The sequence below is a fragment of the Cherax quadricarinatus genome, chromosome 96, assembly GCF_038502225.1.
Source record: "Cherax quadricarinatus isolate ZL_2023a chromosome 96, ASM3850222v1, whole genome shotgun sequence".
NCBI classification, from domain to species: domain Eukaryota; kingdom Metazoa; phylum Arthropoda; class Malacostraca; order Decapoda; family Parastacidae; genus Cherax; species Cherax quadricarinatus.
In genome coordinates, this window is record NC_091387.1 from 10,802,485 (window position 1) to 10,823,859 (window position 21,375).

The 21,375-nt window shown below is 44.9% G+C and overlaps 1 long non-coding RNA gene across 1 annotated transcript in view; it reads right to left on the reverse strand.

The window, feature by feature from the left end:
- LOC138855491 (uncharacterized) overlaps positions 1-21,375 on the reverse strand; it is a 239,203-nt gene that overhangs the window by 86,767 nt on the left and 131,061 nt on the right. The window lies entirely within an intron of this gene.

A 21,375-nucleotide genomic window follows, 5' to 3' on the forward strand; every position in this document is an offset into this window, starting at 1 on the left:
AATGAATCACAGCTCTCAAACACATCCGTCGTTCCCAATATTCTGGCACTTGTGAATATTCTGGCACTTGTGAATATTCTGGCACTCGTGAATATTCTGGCACTCGTGAATATTCTGGCACTCGTGAATATTCTGGCACTTGTGAATATTCTGGCACTCGTGAATATTCTGGCACTCGTGAATATTCTGGCACTCGTGAATATTCTGGCACTCGTGAATATTCTGGCACTCGTGAATATTCTGGCACTCGTGAATATTCTGGCACTCGTGAATATTCTGACACGCGTGAATATTCTGACACGCGTGAATATTCTGACACGCGTGAATATTCTGACACGCGTGAATATTCTGACACGCGTGAATATTCTGACACGCGTGAATATTCTGACACGCGTGAATATTCTGACACGCGTGAATATTCTGACACGCGTGAATATTCTGACACGCGTGAATATTCTGACACGCGTGAATATTCTGACACGCGTGAATATTCTGACACGCGTGAATATTCTGACACGCGTGAATATTCTGACACGCGTGAATATTCTGACACGCGTGAATATTCTGACACGCGTGAATATTCTGACACGCGTGAATATTCTGACACGCGTGAATATTCTGACATGCGTGAATATTCTGACATGCGTGAATATTCTGACACTCGTGAATATTCTGACACTCGTGAATATTCTGACACTCGTGAATATTCTGACACTCGTGAATATTCTGACACTCGTGAATATTCTGACACTCGTGAATATTCTGACATGCGTGAATATTCTGACATGCGTGAATATTCTGACATGCGTGAATATTCTGACATGCGTGAATATCGGTACTTTTTTTCGAGTTTTTTTCCAAAATACTGATTGTTACGATCCGAATACAGAGGTTCCACTGTAACCTTGATCCGCATATTCCATATATTTTTGCTTCTTTATGCGGTATATACAGTGTATGAACCACAATACTTGATACCGACAAACTGGACCAGAATAACATGTAAGCAAACACTAGGGCATATTTATTGGTAAATGTTTTGGTCCTGAGACCTTGATCAGGGTCCCAGGGCCGAAACGTCGTCGTAAGCTCCTTTTTCCTATGTGCGGGTTATTTGAATTAGACACATGTGCAACATCTGGGTATCGTGCAGACGTTTCGCCCACCAGCGGCTTTATCAGTACAAAAAATGAGCAAATACAAATACAGTGGACTCCCGAGTTTCGTGATTAATCCATTCCAGAGAGTCTGCCGAATGACGAAATTGCCGAATGGCGAAATCATTTTCCCCATAAGAAATAATGGAAATAAAACTAATCCGTTCCAGGCACTCAAAAATATTTAAATAAAATATTTTTTCTCAAATTAAATAAAGATTTACATACTGAAAACAATGAGAAATCAAGTACATACATATATGAAATAATAACATTACACTTACATTTACTGAAGACTTCTGGGTGGATGGAAGACGGGAGGAGGGGATAGGAGGGAGGTGTACACTATTGTTTGGAAGGAGAATCTCCTTCCATTAGGACTTCAGGTACCAAGTCCTTATCTGGGGTTGCTTCCCTTCTTTGTTTTCTAAAGACACTGGGAACAACTTGAGAGTCACTGGACCGCTGTGGCACAAAATATCTGTTCAGAGAGCTCTGTTTCTGGCGTTTCTTTAAGATTTGTCTGAAGTGGGACACAACACTGTCATTGTACATGTTGCCAATATGGACTGCAACAGCTTTGTCAGGGTGAAGTTCATCCATAAATGTTTGCACTTCAGTCCACTTTGCACAAATGTCCTTTATCTTTGAAGAAGGCACCTTCCTCCATTTCTCTTCCTCCTCCTCTGCAGCAATCTCCTGAACTGTGATCTCTTCCTATTGCAGATGAAGCTCTTGCGACTCTTCAGTGGTTAGCTCTTCCCTGTGGTCCTCCACCAACTCTTCCACATCCTCACCACTTGCCTCCAACCCCAGAGACATCCCCAATGCCACAATAGATTCCACAACTGGCATAGGCTCCTAAGGGTTAGCCCCAAACCCTTCAAAATCCCTCTCTTGTACACATTCTGGCCACAATTTTCTCCAAGTAGAATTCAAAGTTCTGCAAGTCACTCCTTCCCAAGCCTTACCTATAAGGTTTATGCAAGTGAGGATATTGAAGTGATCTTTCCAGAACTCTCTTAGGGTCAATTCACTGTCTGAGGTCACTTCGAAGCACTTGTGAAACACAGCTTTGGTGAACAGTTTTTTGAAGTTTGAAATAACCTGCTGGTCCATGGGCTGGATGAGAGTTATATTAGGGGGCAAGAACTTCACTGTGATGAAACTAAACTCCTCCACTATTTGCTCTTCCAAGTCTGGAGGATGAGCAGGAGCATTGTCCATTACCAGGAGTCACTTGAGTGACAGTTTATTTTCCAGGAGTTATTTCTTGACGTGCTGTTGGAGTGTGAGCAAAGTAACATTTATGAAGGGGTTCAGGGAAACCGTCAGGCCGGACTTGAGTCCCAGAGATGGGAAGTACAGTGCCTGCACTCTGAAGGAGGGGTGTTAATGTTGCAGTTTAAAAACTGTAGTGTAAAGCACCCTTCTGGCAAGACAGTGATGGAGTGAATGATGGTGAAAGTTTTTCTTTCGTGCCACCCTGCCTTGGTGGGAATCGGCCAGTGTGATAATAAAATAATAATTTCTTCACACTGGGGCCAAACACTTCATTAAACCAGTCTAGGAAAATATCCCTTGTGACCCATGCCTTATTGTTAGCCTTCCACATCACACACAAATTCCTCTTGGCGACACTGTTTTTCTTGAACGCACTGGGATTTTCAGAGTGATACACCAGTAAAGGCTTCACTCTAAAATATCCACTAGCATTACTACAAAACATGAGAGTAAGCCTATCCTTCATAGGCTTGTGTCCTGGGAGTGCCGTTTCTTCCTGCGTGATGTAGGTCCTCTTTTGCATTTTCTTCCAAAAGAGGCCTGTTTCATCACAATTAAACACTTGTTGGGGTTTGAATTCTCCAGTGTCTGCGGACTCCTTAAACTCCTGTACAAACTTCTCAGCTGCTTTTTTGTCAGAACCAGCAGCCTCACCATGCCTTATCACACTGTGAATGCCACTACACTTCTTAAATCTCTCAAACCAACCTGGCCTTAAAATCACAAGCATCACTACTCGTTGCAGGCATTTTCTTTACGAGATCGTCATGCAACTGCCTCCCTTTTCACATATTATCGACTGTCTCCTGCTAACTGTTTTTGGGTAATCCACACCAACAATAACCTTTCCACTTTTTCGAGGATTTGCGATCTCTTTTTTTGTCAGCATATCTACCCCTTTTGCAACAACAGTACACTTTATTTCCTTTCCCTTCACCATGATCGAAGTGATGGTTGAACGGGGTTTGCCATACATCCTGGCAAGTTCTGTAACAGGCACTCCGCTCTCATAATTTTCAAAGATTTCCTTCTTGAATTTGATCATGTTCCTTGCTTTCTTTACCAAAGGGTTTGCACTAGCTTTCCTTGGGCCCATGGTGACTTATTTAGCAGCTGCAAGCACAAAAAACAATGGATTATTATGAAATGTATTGTATGAACCCATGGGGTGATGGTCATGTGCTGGTAAACAATGGCACACTGTGAATGGTGCGGGAGACTGGCTTTGTGTGCACTGTAATGGGCGGACGTGTACCGAGTCCAATCATGAACCCAAATCACGAGTCCAATCACGAACTGCGAGGCTAAATTTTGCCGAAAAAACTTGCCGAAATTCGGATTTCACTTAAGTCGATGCCGACGAAACTCGGGGGTTCACTGTATATACATATATATATATTATATATATATATATATATATATATATATATATATGCAAGGAATTCGCAAGAGCAGGCGAAATATACACAAACACTGATCTCTGGCTGAAGGAGACTCGAACCTACGAACCTTGGAACAAGGTACGCAGTGCTTTACCAATCTACCCACACTGGACCAATACCTTGGAGTCCAGCTTGCGCTAGACTTTGATCCAAGGCAGCCAGCTTTCAGGAAGAAGGCTTACAGCTTTTCACACACACACACACACACACACACACACACACACACACACACACACACACACACACACACATATATATATATGGGCTGAGGGACTGATTGCCTCATCATCTACTGACTGCTGAATATATTTCTACAGTTTTCATTTAATATTCATTACTGATAATGCCAATGGATTACGGAAGTTCTACAATAAAGATACCCAGGTGTTTCATGTGTGTTTAATTCATCAATCCTCCTGTTTCAGGCTTCTGGCTTCACCACTCTATAGACTGAACTTTCAGGTTAATTACGATTCAGATTCATCAAATGATTGCCTCGATTAATATTTACATTTATTTATAAAAATCTGTTAACTTAAGTGTATTTAACCACTTCGTCACAGTGCCTGCAACCAAAATAAAATTAATTATGGAAAAAATATGTTATAAGCGCTTCAGAGAATGTAAAAATTAATATAAAGTGTGCTGGAGATGTGTCCTCAAGCGAACTATACGATTATGTTATTCAATTTAGTCTCTGGGAATTAAACGTGTCCAATCAACGGTGATCCCAGCATCAAAACAGCATCAGCAAGGCGAGGAAAGACGTGTGTGTACTCACCTATTTGTACTCACCTATTTGTGGTTGCAGGGGTCGATTCTTAGCTCCTGGCCCCGCCTCTTCACCGGTTGCTACTGGGTGATCTCTCTCCCTGCCCCATGAGCTTTATCAAACCTCATCTTAAAACTATGTATGGTTCCTGCCTCCACTACGTCATTTTCTAGGATATTCCACTGCCTGACAACTCTATGACTGAAGAAATACTTTCTAATATCTCTCTGACTCATCTTTGTCTTCAACTTCCAATTGTGACCTCTTGTTTCTGTGTCCCCTCCCTGGAACATCCTGTCTTTGTCCACCTTGTCTATTCTGTGCAGTATTTTATATGTCGTGATCATGTCTCCCGTGACCCTCCTGTCCTCTAGTGTCGTCAGGCCGACTTCCCTTAACCTTTCTTCGTAGGACAATCCTCGTAGCTCTGGAACTAACCTTGTCGAAAACCTTTGCACTTTCTCTAGTTTCTTGACGTGCTCCATCAAGTGCGGGTTCCAAACAGGTGCTGCATACTCCAGTATGGGCCTGATGTACACGGTGTACAGTGTCTTGAACGATTCCTTATTAAGGTATCGGAATGCTGTTCTCAGGTTTGCCAGGCGCCCATATGCTGCAGTAGTTATCTGGTTGATGTGTGCTTCCGGAGACATGCTCGGTGTTATACTCACTCCAAGATCTTTCTCCTTGAGCTAGGTTTGCAGTCTTTGGCCACCTAGCCTATACTCTGTCTGCGGTCTTCTGTGCCCTTCCCCTATCTTCATGACTTTGCATTTGGCGGGATTAAATTCGAGAAGCCAGTTGCTGGACCAGGTGTCCAGTCTGTCCAGGTCTCTTTGAAGTCCTGTCCGGTCCTCATCTGATTTAATTATCCTCATTAACTTCACATCGTCTGCAAACAGGGACACTTCTGAGTCTAACCCTTCCATCATGTCGTTCACATATACCAGAAATACCACTGGTCCTAGGACCGACCCCTGTGGGACCCCACTCATCACAGGTGCCCACTGTGATACATCATTATGTACCATGACTCGTTGTTGCCTCCCTGTCAGGTATTCCCTGATCCATTGCAGTGCCCTTCCTGTTATACGAGCCTGATCCTCTAGCTTCTGCACTAATCTCTTGTGAGGAACTATGTCAAAGGCCTTCTTGCAGTCCAAGAAGACGTAATCAACCCACCCCTCTCTCTCGTGTCTTACTTCTGTTACTTTATCATAAAACTCCAGAAGGTTTGTGACACAGGACTTGCCTTCCATGAATCCATGCTGGTTGGCGTTTATACTCTTGTTCTGTTCCAGGTGTTCCACCACTCTCCTCCTGATAATCTTCTCCATAACTTTGCATACTATACACGTCAGTGACACAGGTCTATAGTTTAGTGCCTCTTTTCTGTCTCCTTTTTTAAAAATGGGAACTACATTTGTCGTCTTCCATACCTCAGGTAGTTGCCCAGTTTCCAGGGACGTGTTGAAGATTGTGGTAAGTGGCACACACAACATATCCACTACCTCTCTAAGGACCCACAGGGAGATGTCCAGTCCCATTGCCTTTGAGGTGTCGATGTCCCTTAGCAGTTTCTTCACCTCCTCATCTGTATGTATGTCATCCAACACTTGTTGGTATATTCCTTGCTGGTGTCCCCATCTGGACTGTCCCCCGAGAAGCCTTCCTGTCTCCACTGTAAGTACTTCCTTAAATCTCATGTTGAGCTCCTCACATACCTCTTGATCGTTTCTTGTGAATTCTCCACCTTCTTTCCTCAGGACTCAAGAAATCGTAATGACACGATTGCAAACAAATCATACCCCCGGCCGGGATTGAACCCGCGGTCATAGTCTCAAAACTCCAGCCCGTCGCGTTAGCCACTAGACCAGCTAGCCACAATAAGATTCATCCAACTAGGTATATTTCTACACCATAGGAAGGTTAGCACAGGCACCACTGTGACCACAAATGCAAGTTTTTACAGACGAATCTCCAGCTAGCGTGGCCGTGACGAACTCTAGCTCAAGTCCCTTCACTGCCGTCAACATGACTCAAGAAATCGTAATGACACGATTGCAAACAAACCATACCCCCGGCCGGGATTGAGCTAGAGTTCGTCACGGCCACGCTAGCTGGAGATTCGTCTGTAAAAACTTGCATTTGTGGTCACAGTGGTGCCTGTGCTAACTTTCCTATGGTGTAGAAATATACCTAGTTGGATGAATCTTATTGTGGCTAGCTGGTCTAGTGGCTAACGCGACGGGCTGGAGTTTTGAGACTATGACCGCGGGTTCAATCCCGGCCGGGGGTATGGTTTCTTTCCTCAGCCTTATCACCTGGTCTTTGACTGTTGTCTTCCTCCTAATGTGGCTATACAGCAGTTTCGGGTGTGTGTACTCACCTAATTGTACCCACCTAATTGTGGTTGCAGGGGTCGAGACTCAGCTCCTGGCCCCACCGCTTCACTGATCGCTACTAGGTCCTCTCTCTCTCTCTCTGCTTCCTGAGCTTTGTCATACCTCTTCTTAAAACTATGTATGGTTCCTGCCTCCACTACTTCACTTGCTAGGCTATTCCACTTGCTGACAACTCTAGGACTGAAGAAATACTTCCTAACGTCCCTGTGACTCGTCTGAGTCTTCAGCTTCCAGTTGTGACCCCTTGTTTCTGTGTCCCCTCTCTGGAACATCCAATCTCTGTCCACCTTGTCTATTCCCCGCAGTATCTTGTATGTCGTTATCATGTCTCCCCTGACCCTTCTGTCCTCCAGTGACGTCAGTTCGATTTCCCTCAACCTTTTCTCGTATGACATTCCCCTGAGCTCTGGGACTAGCCTTGTTGCAAACCTTTGTACTTTCTCTAACTTCTTGACGTGCTTGACCAGGTGTGGGTTCCAGACTGGTGCTGCATACTCCAGTATTGGCCTAACATACACAGTGTACAGTGTCTTGAACGATTCCTTATTAAGGTATCGAAACGCTATTCTCAGGTTTGCCAGGCGCCCGTACGCTGCAGCAGTTATTTGGTTGTGTGCCTCTGGTGACGTGCTCGGTGTTATGGTCACCCCAAGGTCTTTTTCCCTGAGTGAGGTCTGTAGTCTTTGTCCACCTAGCCTATACTCTGTCTGCGGTCTTCTTTGCCACTCCCCAATCTTCATGACTTTGCATTTGGCAGGGTTGAATTCGAGAAGCAGTTTCTGGACCACATGTCCAGCCTGTCCAGGTCTCTTTGCAGTCCTGCCTCATGCTCATCCGATTTAATTCTTCTCATCAGCTTCACATCATCTGCGAATAGGGACACTTCAGAGTCTATTCCTTCCATCATGTCGTTCGCATATATCAAAAATAGCACTGGTCCTAGAACTGACCCCAATGGGACCCCGCTCGCCACAGGCGCCCACTGTGATACCTCTTCACGTTCCATGACTCGTTGTTGGCTCCCTGTCAGGTATTCCCTGATCCATTGCAGTGCCCTCCCTGTTACATGCGCCTGATCCTCCAGTTTCTGCACTAATCTCTTGTGAGGAATTGTGTCAAAGGCCTTCCTGCAGTCTAGGAAAATGCAATCAACCCACCCCTCTCTCTCGTGTCTTACTTCTGTTACCTTGTCATAAAACTCCAGAAGGTTTGTGGCACAGGATTTGCCTTCCATGAACCCATGCTGGTTTTCATTTATAATCTTGTTCCGTTCCAGGTGTTCCACCACTCTCCTCCTGATAATCTTCTCCATGACTTTGCACACAATACATGCCTCGTTTCTGTTTCCTTTCTTAAATATGGGGACTACATTTGCTGTCTTCCATTTCTCAGGTAGTTGCCCAGTTTCAAGGGAAGTGTTGAAGATTGTGGTTAGGGGCATGCACAGCATCTCTGCTCCTTCTCTAAGGACCCATGGGGAGATGTCCGGTCCCATCGCCTTTGAGGTATCAAGGTCACTTAGCAGCTTCTGCACCTCCTCCTCGGTTGTTCGTATGTCATCCAACACTTGTTGGTATATTCCCTCTTAATGTTCTCTTCTGTGCTGTCTTTCCAGAGCCCTTCCTGTCTCTACTGCAAAAACTCCCTGTGTGTGTGTGTGTGTGTGTGTGTGTGTGTGTGTGTGTGTGTGTGTGTGTGTGTGTGTGTGTTTGTGTGCACATTGTGTACGTGTGTGTGTGTGCACATTGTGTACGTGTGTGTGTGTGTGTGTGTTAGTAGGGACGTGCCGAAGTATCTGGATCGTGAAGAAACAGTCGATACCACCCAATAATTTTAAAATATTTCATGTGTGCTTAATAATATAAAATTTAACATTACCTCACGATTGTGAGGAGGTTGAAGGGAAACCTATGATGCAAGAAAAGAGGAGAAAAAAAACAATTAAAAGTATCATGTAAGCAATAGGTGAGGATGACATGACCCAGGTGACAAATTTTCTGAGAAATAGGTGGTTTGCAAGAGGAAAAAAAATGGCCAGAGTGATTTTCAAGGCAAAATTAGCCCGAAACAGAATCCTGCAAGAGAAGGCACGACTAAAGGACAAACCGGAGTACCGGAGAGTGTACCTTGATCGAGACAGAACACAAGAAGAAAGGATGATACTGAAAGAAAGGGTACAAAGACGAAAGGAGGAACGGGTGGCCATGAGCAGGAGAACTCAAACCCAAGTGGAAGAGCAAACACACCCTCATCTAGAAACACCCACAGAGGGAATCCAACCATGACAACCCCAATGCTACTGAACAATCTAAACCAAAACCCACATACTGTTTCCTTTGCCCCCACCCTCCTCATCACAAACCCCACCCTAACTGCAACCCCCCCATAGGCCTCCGCCAGGGCTCCCACTCCCCCAACCCCACCATTCTCCCCAGACCACAGTTTTAGGAAAGAAACTGAAGGTTTGGTATAAGAACAAGGATGGAATAACAAATGAGAGTAGTGGCATGAAAGAATCAACGAGACATCCCAAACATCATAGCAGTCACAAAAATAAAACTGAGACAATAACAGACGTAATCTTCCCACCCGAGTATCAGATCCAGAGGAAAGACAGAAGGAACAGAGGGGAAAGAATGGCTGCACTGCTCATTAAAAATCAATGGGGATTTGAGGAAATGGAAGGAATGGACGAGATTGGAGAAAGGAATTACATAGTAGGTACAATTCAGTCTGGCCAACACAAAGTGGTCATTGCAGTGATGTATAATCCACCACAGAACTGCAGGAGGCCAAGAGAGGAATATGAAGAGAGCAACAGAGTAATGGTAGACACACTAGCTGAGGTGGCCAGAAGAGCTCACTCAAGCAGAGTAAAGTTACTGGTTATGGGCAGTTTCAACCACAGGAAGATTGACTGAGAAAACCTGGAGCCACATGGGGGTCCCAAAACATGGGGAGCCAAGATGATGGATGCGGTACTGGAAAACCTCATGCACCAACATGTTAAGGACACTACCAGAAAGATAGATGACCTCGTGTTCACCCTGAGCAGCTCGGACATTGAGGACATCACATATGAGAGGCCCCTTGGAGCTAGTGGTCATGTGGTCCTGAGCTTTGAATACACTGTAGAGTTACATGGGGGAGAGGGTAACAAGAGTAGGATGGCAAAAACCAATCTTAAAAAGGGGAGACTACACAGGTATGAGAAATTTTCTGCAGAGAGAATCAGTAGAGAATATCTGTAAATGAAATGATGTACTATGTGACAACAGAATGCAAGGAGGCAGAGGAGAGGTTTGTTCCCAAGAGCAACAGAAATAATGGGAAGATCAGAACGAGCCTTTGGTTTACCCAAAGGTGTAGGGAGGCAAAAACTAAGTGTGCAAGAGAATGGAAGAAGTACAGAAGACAAAGGACCCAGGAAAATAAAGAGATTAGTAGGCAAAGAGCCAGAAACAAATATGCACAGATAAGGAGGGAGGCCCAGCAACAGTAAGAAAATGACATAGCATCGAAAGTCAAGTCTGACCTGAAGCTGTTGTCTTCCTCCTGATGTGGCTATACAACAGTCAAAGACCAGGTAATGAGGCTGAGGAACGTGGGAAACTCACAAGAAACGATCAGGAAGTATGTCAGGAGCTCAACATGAGATTTAAGGTAGTATTTACAGTGGAGACAGAAAGAACTCCAGGAAGTCAGAACAGGGGGATATACCAACAAGTGCTGAATGAAATACACACAACCGAGGAGGAGATGAAGAAGATGCTAAGAGAATTTGTTGCCTCAAAGGCGGTGGGACCAGGCAACATCTCTCCGTGGGTCCTTAAATAAAGAGGGAGCAGAGATGCTGTGTGTGCCACTAACAATTTTCAACACAACCATTGAAACTGGGCAACTACCCGAGGTATGGAAGACGGCAAATGTAGTCTCCATATTTAAAAAAGGAGACAGACTTAAGGCACTAGACTACAGACCAGTGTCACTAACGTGTATAGTATGCAAAATCATGGAGAAGATTATCAGGAAGAGTGGTGGAGCACCTAGAATTGAACAAGCTTATAAACGACAACCAGTACGGATTGATGGAAGGAAAATCCTGTGTCACAAACCTACAGAAGTTTCATGACAGTTTAACGGAAGACACGAGAGTGGTGGGCAGATTGCATTTTCTTGGACTGTAAGAAGGCCTTCGACATAGTTCCTCACAAGAGATTAATGCAAAAGCTAGAGGAACAGGCACACATAACAGAAAGGGCTCTGCAATGGATCAGAGAATACCTGACAGGGAGGCAACAACGAGTCATGGTACGTGACGAGGAGTCAGAGTGGGCGCCTGTGACAAGCGGGGTTCCACAGGGGTCAGTCCTAGGACCAGTGCTGTTTTTGGTATATGTGAATGACATAACGGAAGGGATATTCTCAGAAGTGTCCTTGTTTACAGATAATGTGAAGTTAATGAGGAGAATTAAATCGGATGAGGATCAGGCAGGACTACAAAGGGACCTGGACAGGCTTCAAGCCTGGTCCAGTAACGAACTCCTCGAATTTAACCCCGCCAGGTGCAAAGTTATGAAGATCGGGGAAGGGCAAAGAAGACCGGAGACAGAGTATAGGCTAAGTTGCCAAAGACTGCAGACCTCATTCAAGGAAAAGGATTTTGGGGTGAGTATAACACCGAGCATGTCTCCGGAAGCACACATCAACCAGATAACTGCTGCAGCATATGGGCGCCTGGCAAATCTGATAATAGCGTTCCGATACCTTAGTAAGGAATCGTTCAAGACTCTGTACACCGTGTACGTCAGGCCCATACTAGAGTATGCAGCACCAGTTTGGAGCCCACACCTGGTCAAGCACTTCAAGAAATTAGAGAAAGTGCAAAGGTTTGCAACAAGACTAGTTCTGGAGCTACGGGGAATGTCCTATGAAGAAAGGTTAAAGGAAATCGGCCTGACGACACTGGAGAACAGGAGGGTCAGGGGAGACATGATAACGACATACAAAATACTTCAAGGAATTGACAAGGTGGACAGAGACAGGATGTTCCAGAGATGGGACACAGAAACAAAGGGTCACAATTGGATGTTGAAGAATGACACGAGTCAAAGATATGTTAGGAAGCATTTCTTTAGTCACAGAGTTGTCAGGAAGTGGAATTGTCTGGCAAGCGACGTAGTGGAGGCAGGAACGATACATAGTTTCAAGACGAGGTATCATATATCTCAGAGAGCAGGAAGAGGGAGGACCTAGTAGCGATTAGCAAAGAGGCGGGGCCAGTAGCTATGACTTGACCCCTGCAACCACAAATAGGTAAGTACACCAGGAGCTGTGACTCGACTCCGGCAACCAAATATTTAAGTACACACACACACACACACACACACACACACACACACACACACACACACACACAGGAATAACAGGAAAAGCACTGCAATGAATCAGGGAATACCCGACAGGAAAGAAACAATAAGTGATGGTATGTGGCGAGGTGTCAGAGTGGGCACATATGTCGAGTGGGGTTCCACAAGGGCCATTCCTTAGGGCCGGTGCTGTTTCTTGTGGGTGGATGACATAACGGAAGGGATAGATTCAGAGGTGTCCCAGTTAGCAGACGATGCAAAACTAATGAGGAGAATACAAGAGGTCGAGGATCAGCAAAGACTACAAAGGAATCTAGACAGGCTAAAAATCTGGTCCGACAAATAGCTCTTGAAGTTTAATCCCACCAAGTGCAAAGTTAGGAAGCTTTGGGATAGACAAAGTAGACCCCAGACGGAGTACAAGCTCGAAAGTCATAGACTGCAAATCTCACTCAAGGAAAAGGATCATGGGGTATCACACCGAGCATATTCCCCGAGGCGCACATTAATAGAATAACTGCTGCAGCATATGGGCGCCTGGCAAACCTGAGAACAGCGTTTCGATATGTTAGTAGAGAGTCAGGTCCATACTGGAGTATGCAGCACCAGTATGGAACCCACACCTCGTCAAGCACGTCAAGAAATTAGACAAAGTGGAAAAGCTTGCAACAAAACTAGTCCCGTAACTAAGGGGCATGTCCTACAAGGAGAAGCTAAGGGAACTTAGGGGCATGTCCTACAAGGAGAGGCTAAGGGAACTAAGGGGCATGTCCTACAAGGAGAGGCTAAGGGAACTAAGGGGGATGTCCCACGAGGAGAGGCTAAGGGAACTAAGGGGCATGTCCTACAAGGAGAGGCTAAGGGAACTAAGGGGCATGTCTTACAAGGAGAGGCTAAGGGAACTAAGGGGCATGTCCTACAAGGAGAAGCGAAGGGAACTAAGGGGCATGTCCTACAAGGAGAAGCGAAGGGAACTAAGGGGCATGTCCTACAAGGAGAGGCTAAGGGAACTAAGGGGGATGTCCCACGAGGAGAGGCTAAGGGAACTAAGGGGCATGTCCTACAAGGAGAGGCTAAGGGAACTAAGGGGCATGTCCTACAAGGAGAGGCTAAGGGAACTAAGGGGCATGTCCTACAAGGAGAAGCGAAGGGAACTAAGGGGCATGTCCCACGAGGAGAGGTTAAGGGAACTCAACCTGATGACACTGGAAGATAGGAGGCATATGGGGGACATGATAACGACGTATACAATACTGAGAGAACTTGACAAGGTGGACAGGGCCAGAGTGTTTAAGATATTGGGACTCAACAACAAGGGGACACAACTGGAAGCTGAAAACTCAGATGAGTTATTGGGATGTTAGGAATTATTTCTTTAGCCTTGGAGTTATCAGGAAGTGAAACAATCTAGATAGTGAAGTGAAAGAGGCAGGATTCATACATAGCTTTAAGAAGAGGTATGATAAATCTCATGGAGCCTGGAGAGAGTGAACCTAGTAGAGATCAGCAAAGAAGCGGGGCCAAGAGCTGTGGTTCGATCCCTGCAACCACATATAGGCAAGTACGTACACACACACACTCACACACACACTTTCTTATGCTCCCGCTGTCTGCATCTCTCTCTCTCTCTCTCTCTCTCTCTAATGAACTGTGTCTAAAATAATGGCATATATATATATATATATATATATATATATATATATATATATATATATATATATATATATATATATATATATATATATATACACATTAATTACTCCTTATGTTTCACAAGAGTCTCCAGTTTACATATATAATTACGCAATTCTCATATTTTATATATATTTTTTTTAGTTACAAAAGGATTAACAGTGAAAATTAAACCCAACAAAAATTTTAATGTGAAAGGCATTTTTTCTTTCGTTGGTAATAACTGTAATTAGACGTAACACTATAAACCGCATTAAGTTTTAACTTCTTTATGCATATAAAATGTACTTCTCTTGCATCTTCTTCCCATTCCTATGAAGATGTTTGTAAACACATGAAAGCGCTAAGGTTATACTTCTTATTTTCACTGCCACGGGGGCGTTGACCCCCCGAAACCCTCTCCAAGTATACCCTGATGTTAAAAATCCCAGCAAATCTTACACTGACGTGTCGAAGCTCAGGTGATGAGAAAGCGAACACTGCTCTGGATTTAACCTAACATCCAGGTCTCTCCAAGTCTTTCCAGTAATCTCATAACCGCTGAGAAACACTTAAATTTCTCATTTTCCATTGTATATTGTACCTAAATGGTACATAATACCGACATGATAAAGAATTAGACACGTGTGCAACATCTGGGTATCTTTATTGTAGACGTTTCGCCATCCAGTGACTATCTATACAAATTCAAGGATATAATGGGAAGTCTGTAGACGTATAAACGAAAGATAAGGTAATCAGTCCCTCAGCCTTGGAGTTGGTGAATCTAAAGCACGGGCTGAGGGACTGATTACCTTGTCTGCCATCTTCTACTTTGAATTTGTATTGATATAATAAATCAAGGGGGAGCGCGAAATCCGCGGGGGGTTGATGTGGAAGGTATTCAGGTTTAATTCCTGGAACTGAAAAACAGATCCAATTCCCTAGATCAAGAGCCTCTCACCAGCGTCAAGAAACCTCCCTTGAGGGCATCTGTACTGATAAAGCCACTGGAGGGCGAAACATCTACAAATAAAGATACCCAGATGTAACGCATGCGTCTAATTTTCCTCTGTACGTATAGAAAGTTCGCAGAAGACGTTGTTTTTAAGCTCCCCTTGGTCAAACTTAATTACTTCCATTACCCAGACGCTGCAAGACCCCACCGAGAGCAACGATTTTCCATCAGTCTTCAGAAACCATATTGTGTTAGAAGGTATTTTGTAGCCTAAAATTTAACATCGTTACAAACACGACGATATCTTGTTACTTTAATCGTCAGGAAAATGGGCAAATACCTCCTGACACAGGTCAATTTCCATTAGAAGAAGCATTAAATCATTTCTGGTTCACATTTTTGACTACAATCACACAGTTCAACTGTATCACGTCAAAAAAAACTCAAACGGCACATCTAGTGGTGACTTACTTAAGCTGATGCACCCACTACCACACCCATGAGCTATCTTCTGTGCCCTGTGACCCTGCCTAGTGTCCAGCCAAGCCTACACCTGCTCTTGTCAACTGTCAGCAAGCACTGCGTGCTTCTCTGCTCTTCTGCACCGCCCATACAATGACGTGCTGTTGGATCTAGCCCTGGTTCTTTCTCTACAACTGGAAACATTCGTTTCCAGTGTTATTCTTCGCCTAGCTCCACTTCCCTGGAAACATTCGTTTCCAGTGTTATTCTTCGCCTAGCTCCACTTCCCTGGAAACATTCGTTTCCAGTGTTACTCTTCGCCTGGCCCCACTTCCCTGGAAACATTCGCTTCCAGTGTTATTCTTCGCCTATCCCACTTCCCTGGAAACATTCGTATCCAGTGTTATTATTCGTCTAGCCCCACTTCCCTGGAAACATTCGTTTCCAGTGTTATTCTTCGCCTAGCCCCACTTCACTGGAAACATTCGTTTCCATTGTTATTCTTCGCCTAGCCCCACTTCCCTGGAAACATTCGTTTCCAGTGTTATTATTCGTCTAGCCCCACTTCCCTGGAAACATTCGCTTCCAGTGTTATTCTTCGCCTAGCCCCACTTCCCTAGAAACATTCGTTTCCAGTGTTATTATTCGTCTAGCCCCACTTACCTGGAAACATTCGCTTCCAGTGTTATTCTTCGCCTAGCCCCACTTCACTGGAAACATTCGTTTCCAGTGTTATTCTTCGCCTAGCCCCACTTCACTGGAAACATTCGTTTCCAGTGTTATTCTTCGCCTAGCCCCACTTCCCTGGAAACATTCGTTTCCAGTGTTATTCTTCGCCTAGCCCCACTTCCCTGGAAACATTCGTTTCCAGTGTTATTCTTCGCCTAGCCCCACTTCCCTCTCACCCCCATGTGGGTCTTAACTGGAAGTTCGTTCGTTACGCAGGGAATGGCAACTCCTAGTGGTGGAGTGGTAAGCCAGTGAAAGACCTCGCTCAAATGACCAAAAACTCCAGCTGTGGGTCATCATATGACTAAGACCCGCGCCAGGAAACACTTGTCCTGTTTCCTGACAATATCTTACCTAACCTAACTTGAAGGAACGCAAACACAAGTTGTATACAAAGGGTGTGAATCTCTTACTGATGTTAAATCTCCATTTTAGTGATTAATGAGTTCTTGACTGGTGGTGAATAGGTGACATTCAGCCTAGATGATCCTTCGAGAAGTTGATAGGCTCTGAGCCCAGATAACAACCAACCCCAAGATGCTGTACGATGTCGTTGTGGCACTTCTCGATTAGTGCTAACGTATTGCTTGACTAGTGCCAACGAACTGCTTGCCTAGTGCCAACGTACCCCTGCTAATCCTGATAACTCACGGTTCTGGACCTGGCTGGCGATTGCCTGCCTCAGTAATACTGATCTGACAGAAATAATGCTACCCATTGGTCTTGGTACATACTCCTTTCACAGACATACCTGCTTACTAAGGTGTCCAGTGATAAGAGAAAAATTGAAAATTGAGACAGAATGGAAAACAACTAATTCGTCTAACAGGTGACAATGTGGAACACATCAAACCATGCCAGATGAACCAGTGTAGGTCACTATATAGGTGGAGAGATGAAGAACCATGTATACTGTGGAGTAGTGGCCCCTCAAGGAAGGTTCCTTGATGTTGGTGAGGGGCTTTTGATTTAAGGAATTGGATCTGTGCTCCAGTTCCCCGAATTAAGCCTGAATGCCTTCCACATCCCCCCTCCCAGGCGCTGTATAATCCTCCGGGTTTAGCGCTTCCCCCTTGATTATAATAATAATGTGGGGTAATGGCCAGCGTGTAGAAGATTGAATCAACTCAGTGGGTGGGTGATTAGATCGTCTCAGCTCATGAGAGGTCGGGTCCCTTCGGTAGCCGAGAAATTGGGCTACATCAACATGTGGGAGGCTAGATCATCTCAACAAAAAGATATTTGAGTCATGCCACAGAAGATGAGGTCAGGTCATCTCATGGTAGGGGAGGCTGGGTCATCTCAAAGTTCACCATGTAATCATGACCCTCACCTCTGCGCCTATATACATATTACATTTGTGTGTGTGTATATATATATATATATATATATATATATATATATATATATATATATATATATATAATATAGATATATATATAATATAGATATATATATATATGGTATAAACCTTGGTAATAAATACCGACAAGTTGGTTTAGAAAGACACGAAAGCAAACACTATAACATATTTATTAGAAAACGTTTCGGTCCTGGGACCTTGATCACTTCTAACATACAGAGGTAGAAAGACATTATATATATAGGCGGAGAGTGAGATGTGACGCACGTGACCTGAGGAATGTCGTAAGAACATAAGAATGGAGGAACACTGTAGAAGGCCTACTGACCCATGCGAGGCAGGTCCTTATCATAGGCAGAGGTTGTTTTGATAAGGACCTGCCTCGCATGGGCCAGTAGGCCTTCTACAGTGTTCCTCCATTCTTATGTTCTTATGATATTCCTCAGGTCACGTGCGTCACATCTCACTCTCCGCCTGTATATATAATGTCTTTCTACCTCTGTATGTTAGAAGTGATCAAGGTCCCAGGACCGAAACGTTTTCTAATAAATATGTTATAGTGTTTGCTTACGTGTCTTTCTAAACCATATATATACATATATATATATATATATATATATATATATATATATATATATATATATATATATATATATATATATATAATGTATATTCTCTGGTAACACTAGACAATAATGGTGTAAGAGGCTCCCTGCTACGTTAACTTCTACCAGGTTGTCTAAGTTTTGATCGGTAGCGCACTCACGCACCGAGTCTCGTAATCGCTACTCACTGGGCCAGCTGGTCCAGTGACTAACTCGTCGGTCTGGAGTTTTATGACCCTCTGACCCCGGGTTCTATCCCCGTTTCACACACTGAGGTCCGGGATCTAATCCCCGGTACGGCTGGAACACTAGAATGTGTTTCCATGAGTCACCTGCTGTCCAGTGTTCACTCATCAGTAAAATGGGTATCTGAGTGTTAATAGGCTGGTGTGGGTCGCATCCTGGTACAAAACTGACCTAATCTGCCTGAAATGCTCTGCATCAATGACATACTGGCTGAGGTTCGTACGTGTGGTCAACAGTAACAGCCTGGTTGATCAGTCCCTCATCCACCACGAGGCCTGCTCACAGACCGGGCCGCGGGGGCGTTGACCCCCAAAATTCTCTCCAGGTATGCTTCAGGTATACTCCAGGTATGCTTCAGGTATGCTTCAGGTATGCTCCAGGTATGCTCCAGGTATGCTCCAGGTATGCTCCAGGTATACTCCAGGTATGATATTACAAAAAAATGGCTATAACTGACCATAATTTTTAAAGGGGTGGACCGGTAAGCCAGCGGAAGGCCTCGGTCAGATGACCAAAGCTCCAAAATCGGGTCATCATGTGACTAAGACCCGCGTCAGGAAACACTTGACCTGTTTCCTGACAAACCTAACCTAACCTACTCCAGGTATGCTCCCGGTATACTCCAGGTATACCCTAGTATATTCCAGGTATACTCTAGGTATACTCCAGGCATGTATCTAATTCTTTATCTTGTCTATATTATATACCATTCATATACAACAAGATTAGCATTGTGGTAGTCACTACCACTACTACTACTACTACTACTACTACTACTACTACTACTACTACCACTAGTGAACATCGAAATGTTACCTCACTAGTATTCACCTCACTCTGAGCCTTTATATACCCTCTGTGACCATGTATTGTTTGTAATGGCTTGATAAAGCTCCTGGAGAGCGAAACGTTGCCACATTAAATGTCACATTAGTTGCACTTGTGTCCTTTTACTTTACAAGATTAGCATTACTTTTTATCACCTCATTATCAATTATTTCAATTATCACAAATATTTCATTTATCATCTCATTATTTTATTACGTATAAGTGAATTTATACACGAAACTTAACAGTAATAAAATAATAAACTATACCACAACACGGAAATAAAATTTATTGTGTTTTGGCAGTTTATTGTGAAGGTGTTTTGGCCTTGATAAAGATCCTGGTAGACGACCAAAGTCTTGGCAATAAAATGTTGCAACACTGGAGATCTTCCGTCCAGGGAACTCGGTCAAGAGAAGTGTTGGTTGCCTGGAAAACGATCCCTGGAATACGCAACATTGGAGATCTTCCGTCCTGGGAACTCGGTCAAGAGAAGTGTTTGCCGCCTGGAAAACGATCCCTGGAATACGCAACACTGGAGATCTTCCGTCCAGGGAACTCGGTCAAGAGAAGTGTTGGCCGCCTGGAAAACGATCCCTGGGATACGCAACACGAGATCTTCCGTCCTGGGAACTCGGTCAAGAGAAGTGTTGGCTGCCTGGAAAACGATCCCTGGAATACGCAACACGAGATCTTCCGTCCTGGGAACTCGGTCAAGAGAAGTGTTGACCGCCTGGAAAACGATCCCTGGGATACGCAACACGAGATCTTCCGTCCAGGGAACTCGGTCAAGAGAAGTGTTGGCCGCCTGGAAAACGATCCCTGGGATACGCAACACTGGAGATCTTCCGTCCAGGGAACTCGGTCAAGAGAAGTGTTTGCCGCCTGGAAAACGATCCCTGGGATACGCAACACTGGAGATCTTCCGTCCAGGGAACTCGGTCAAGAGAAGTGTTGGCCGCCTGGAAAACGATCCCTGGAATACGCAACACTGGAGATCTTCCGTCCTGGGAACTCGGTCAAGAGAAGTGTTGGCTGCCTGGAAAATGATCCCTGGAATACGCAACATTGGAGATCTTCCGTCCTGGGAACTCGGTCAAGAGAAGTGTTGGCCGCCTGGAAAACGATCCCTGGAATACGCAACACGAGATCTTCCGTCCAGGGAACTCGGTCAAGAGAAGTGTTGGCCGCCTGGAAAACGATCCCTGGGATACGCAACACTGGAGATCTTCCGTCCAGGGAACTCGGTCAAGAGAAGTGTTTGCCGCCTGGAAAACGATCCCTGGGATACGCAACACTGGAGATCTTCCGTCCAGGGAACTCGGTCAAGAGAAGTGTTGGCCGCCTGGAAAACGATCCCTGGAATACGCAACACTGGAGATCTTCCGTCCTGGGAACTCGGTCAAGAGAAGTGTTGGCTGCCTGGAAAATGATCCCTGGAATACGCAACATTGGAGATCTTCCGTCCTGGGAACTCGGTCAAGAGAAGTGTTGGCCGCCTGGAAAACGATCCTTGGAATACGCAACACGAGATCTTCCGTCCAGGGAACTCGGTCAAGAGAAGTGTTGGATGCCTGGAAAACGATCCCTGGAATACGCAACACGAGATCTTCCGTCCAGGGAACTCGGTCAAGAGAAGTGTTGGCCGCCTGGAAAACGATCCCTGGGATACGCAACACGAGATCTTCCGTCCTGGGAACTCGGTCAAGAGAAGTGTTGGCTGCCTGGAAAACGATCCCTGGAATACGCAACACGAGATCTTCCGTCCAGGGAACTCGGTCAAGAGAAGTGTTGGCTGCCTGGAAAACGATCCCTGGAATACGCAACACTGGAGATCTTCCGTCCTGGGAACTCGGTCAAGAGAAGTGTTGGCTGCCTGGAAAACGATCCCTGGAATACGCAACACTGGAGATCTTCCATCTTGGGAACTCGGTCAAGAGAAGTGTTGGCCGCCTGTAAAACGATCCCTGGGATACGCAACACTGGAGATCTTCCGTCCAGGGAACTCGGTCAAGAGAAGTGTTGGCCGCCTGGAAAACAATCCCTGGGATACGCAACACTGGAGATCTTCCGTCCTGGGAACT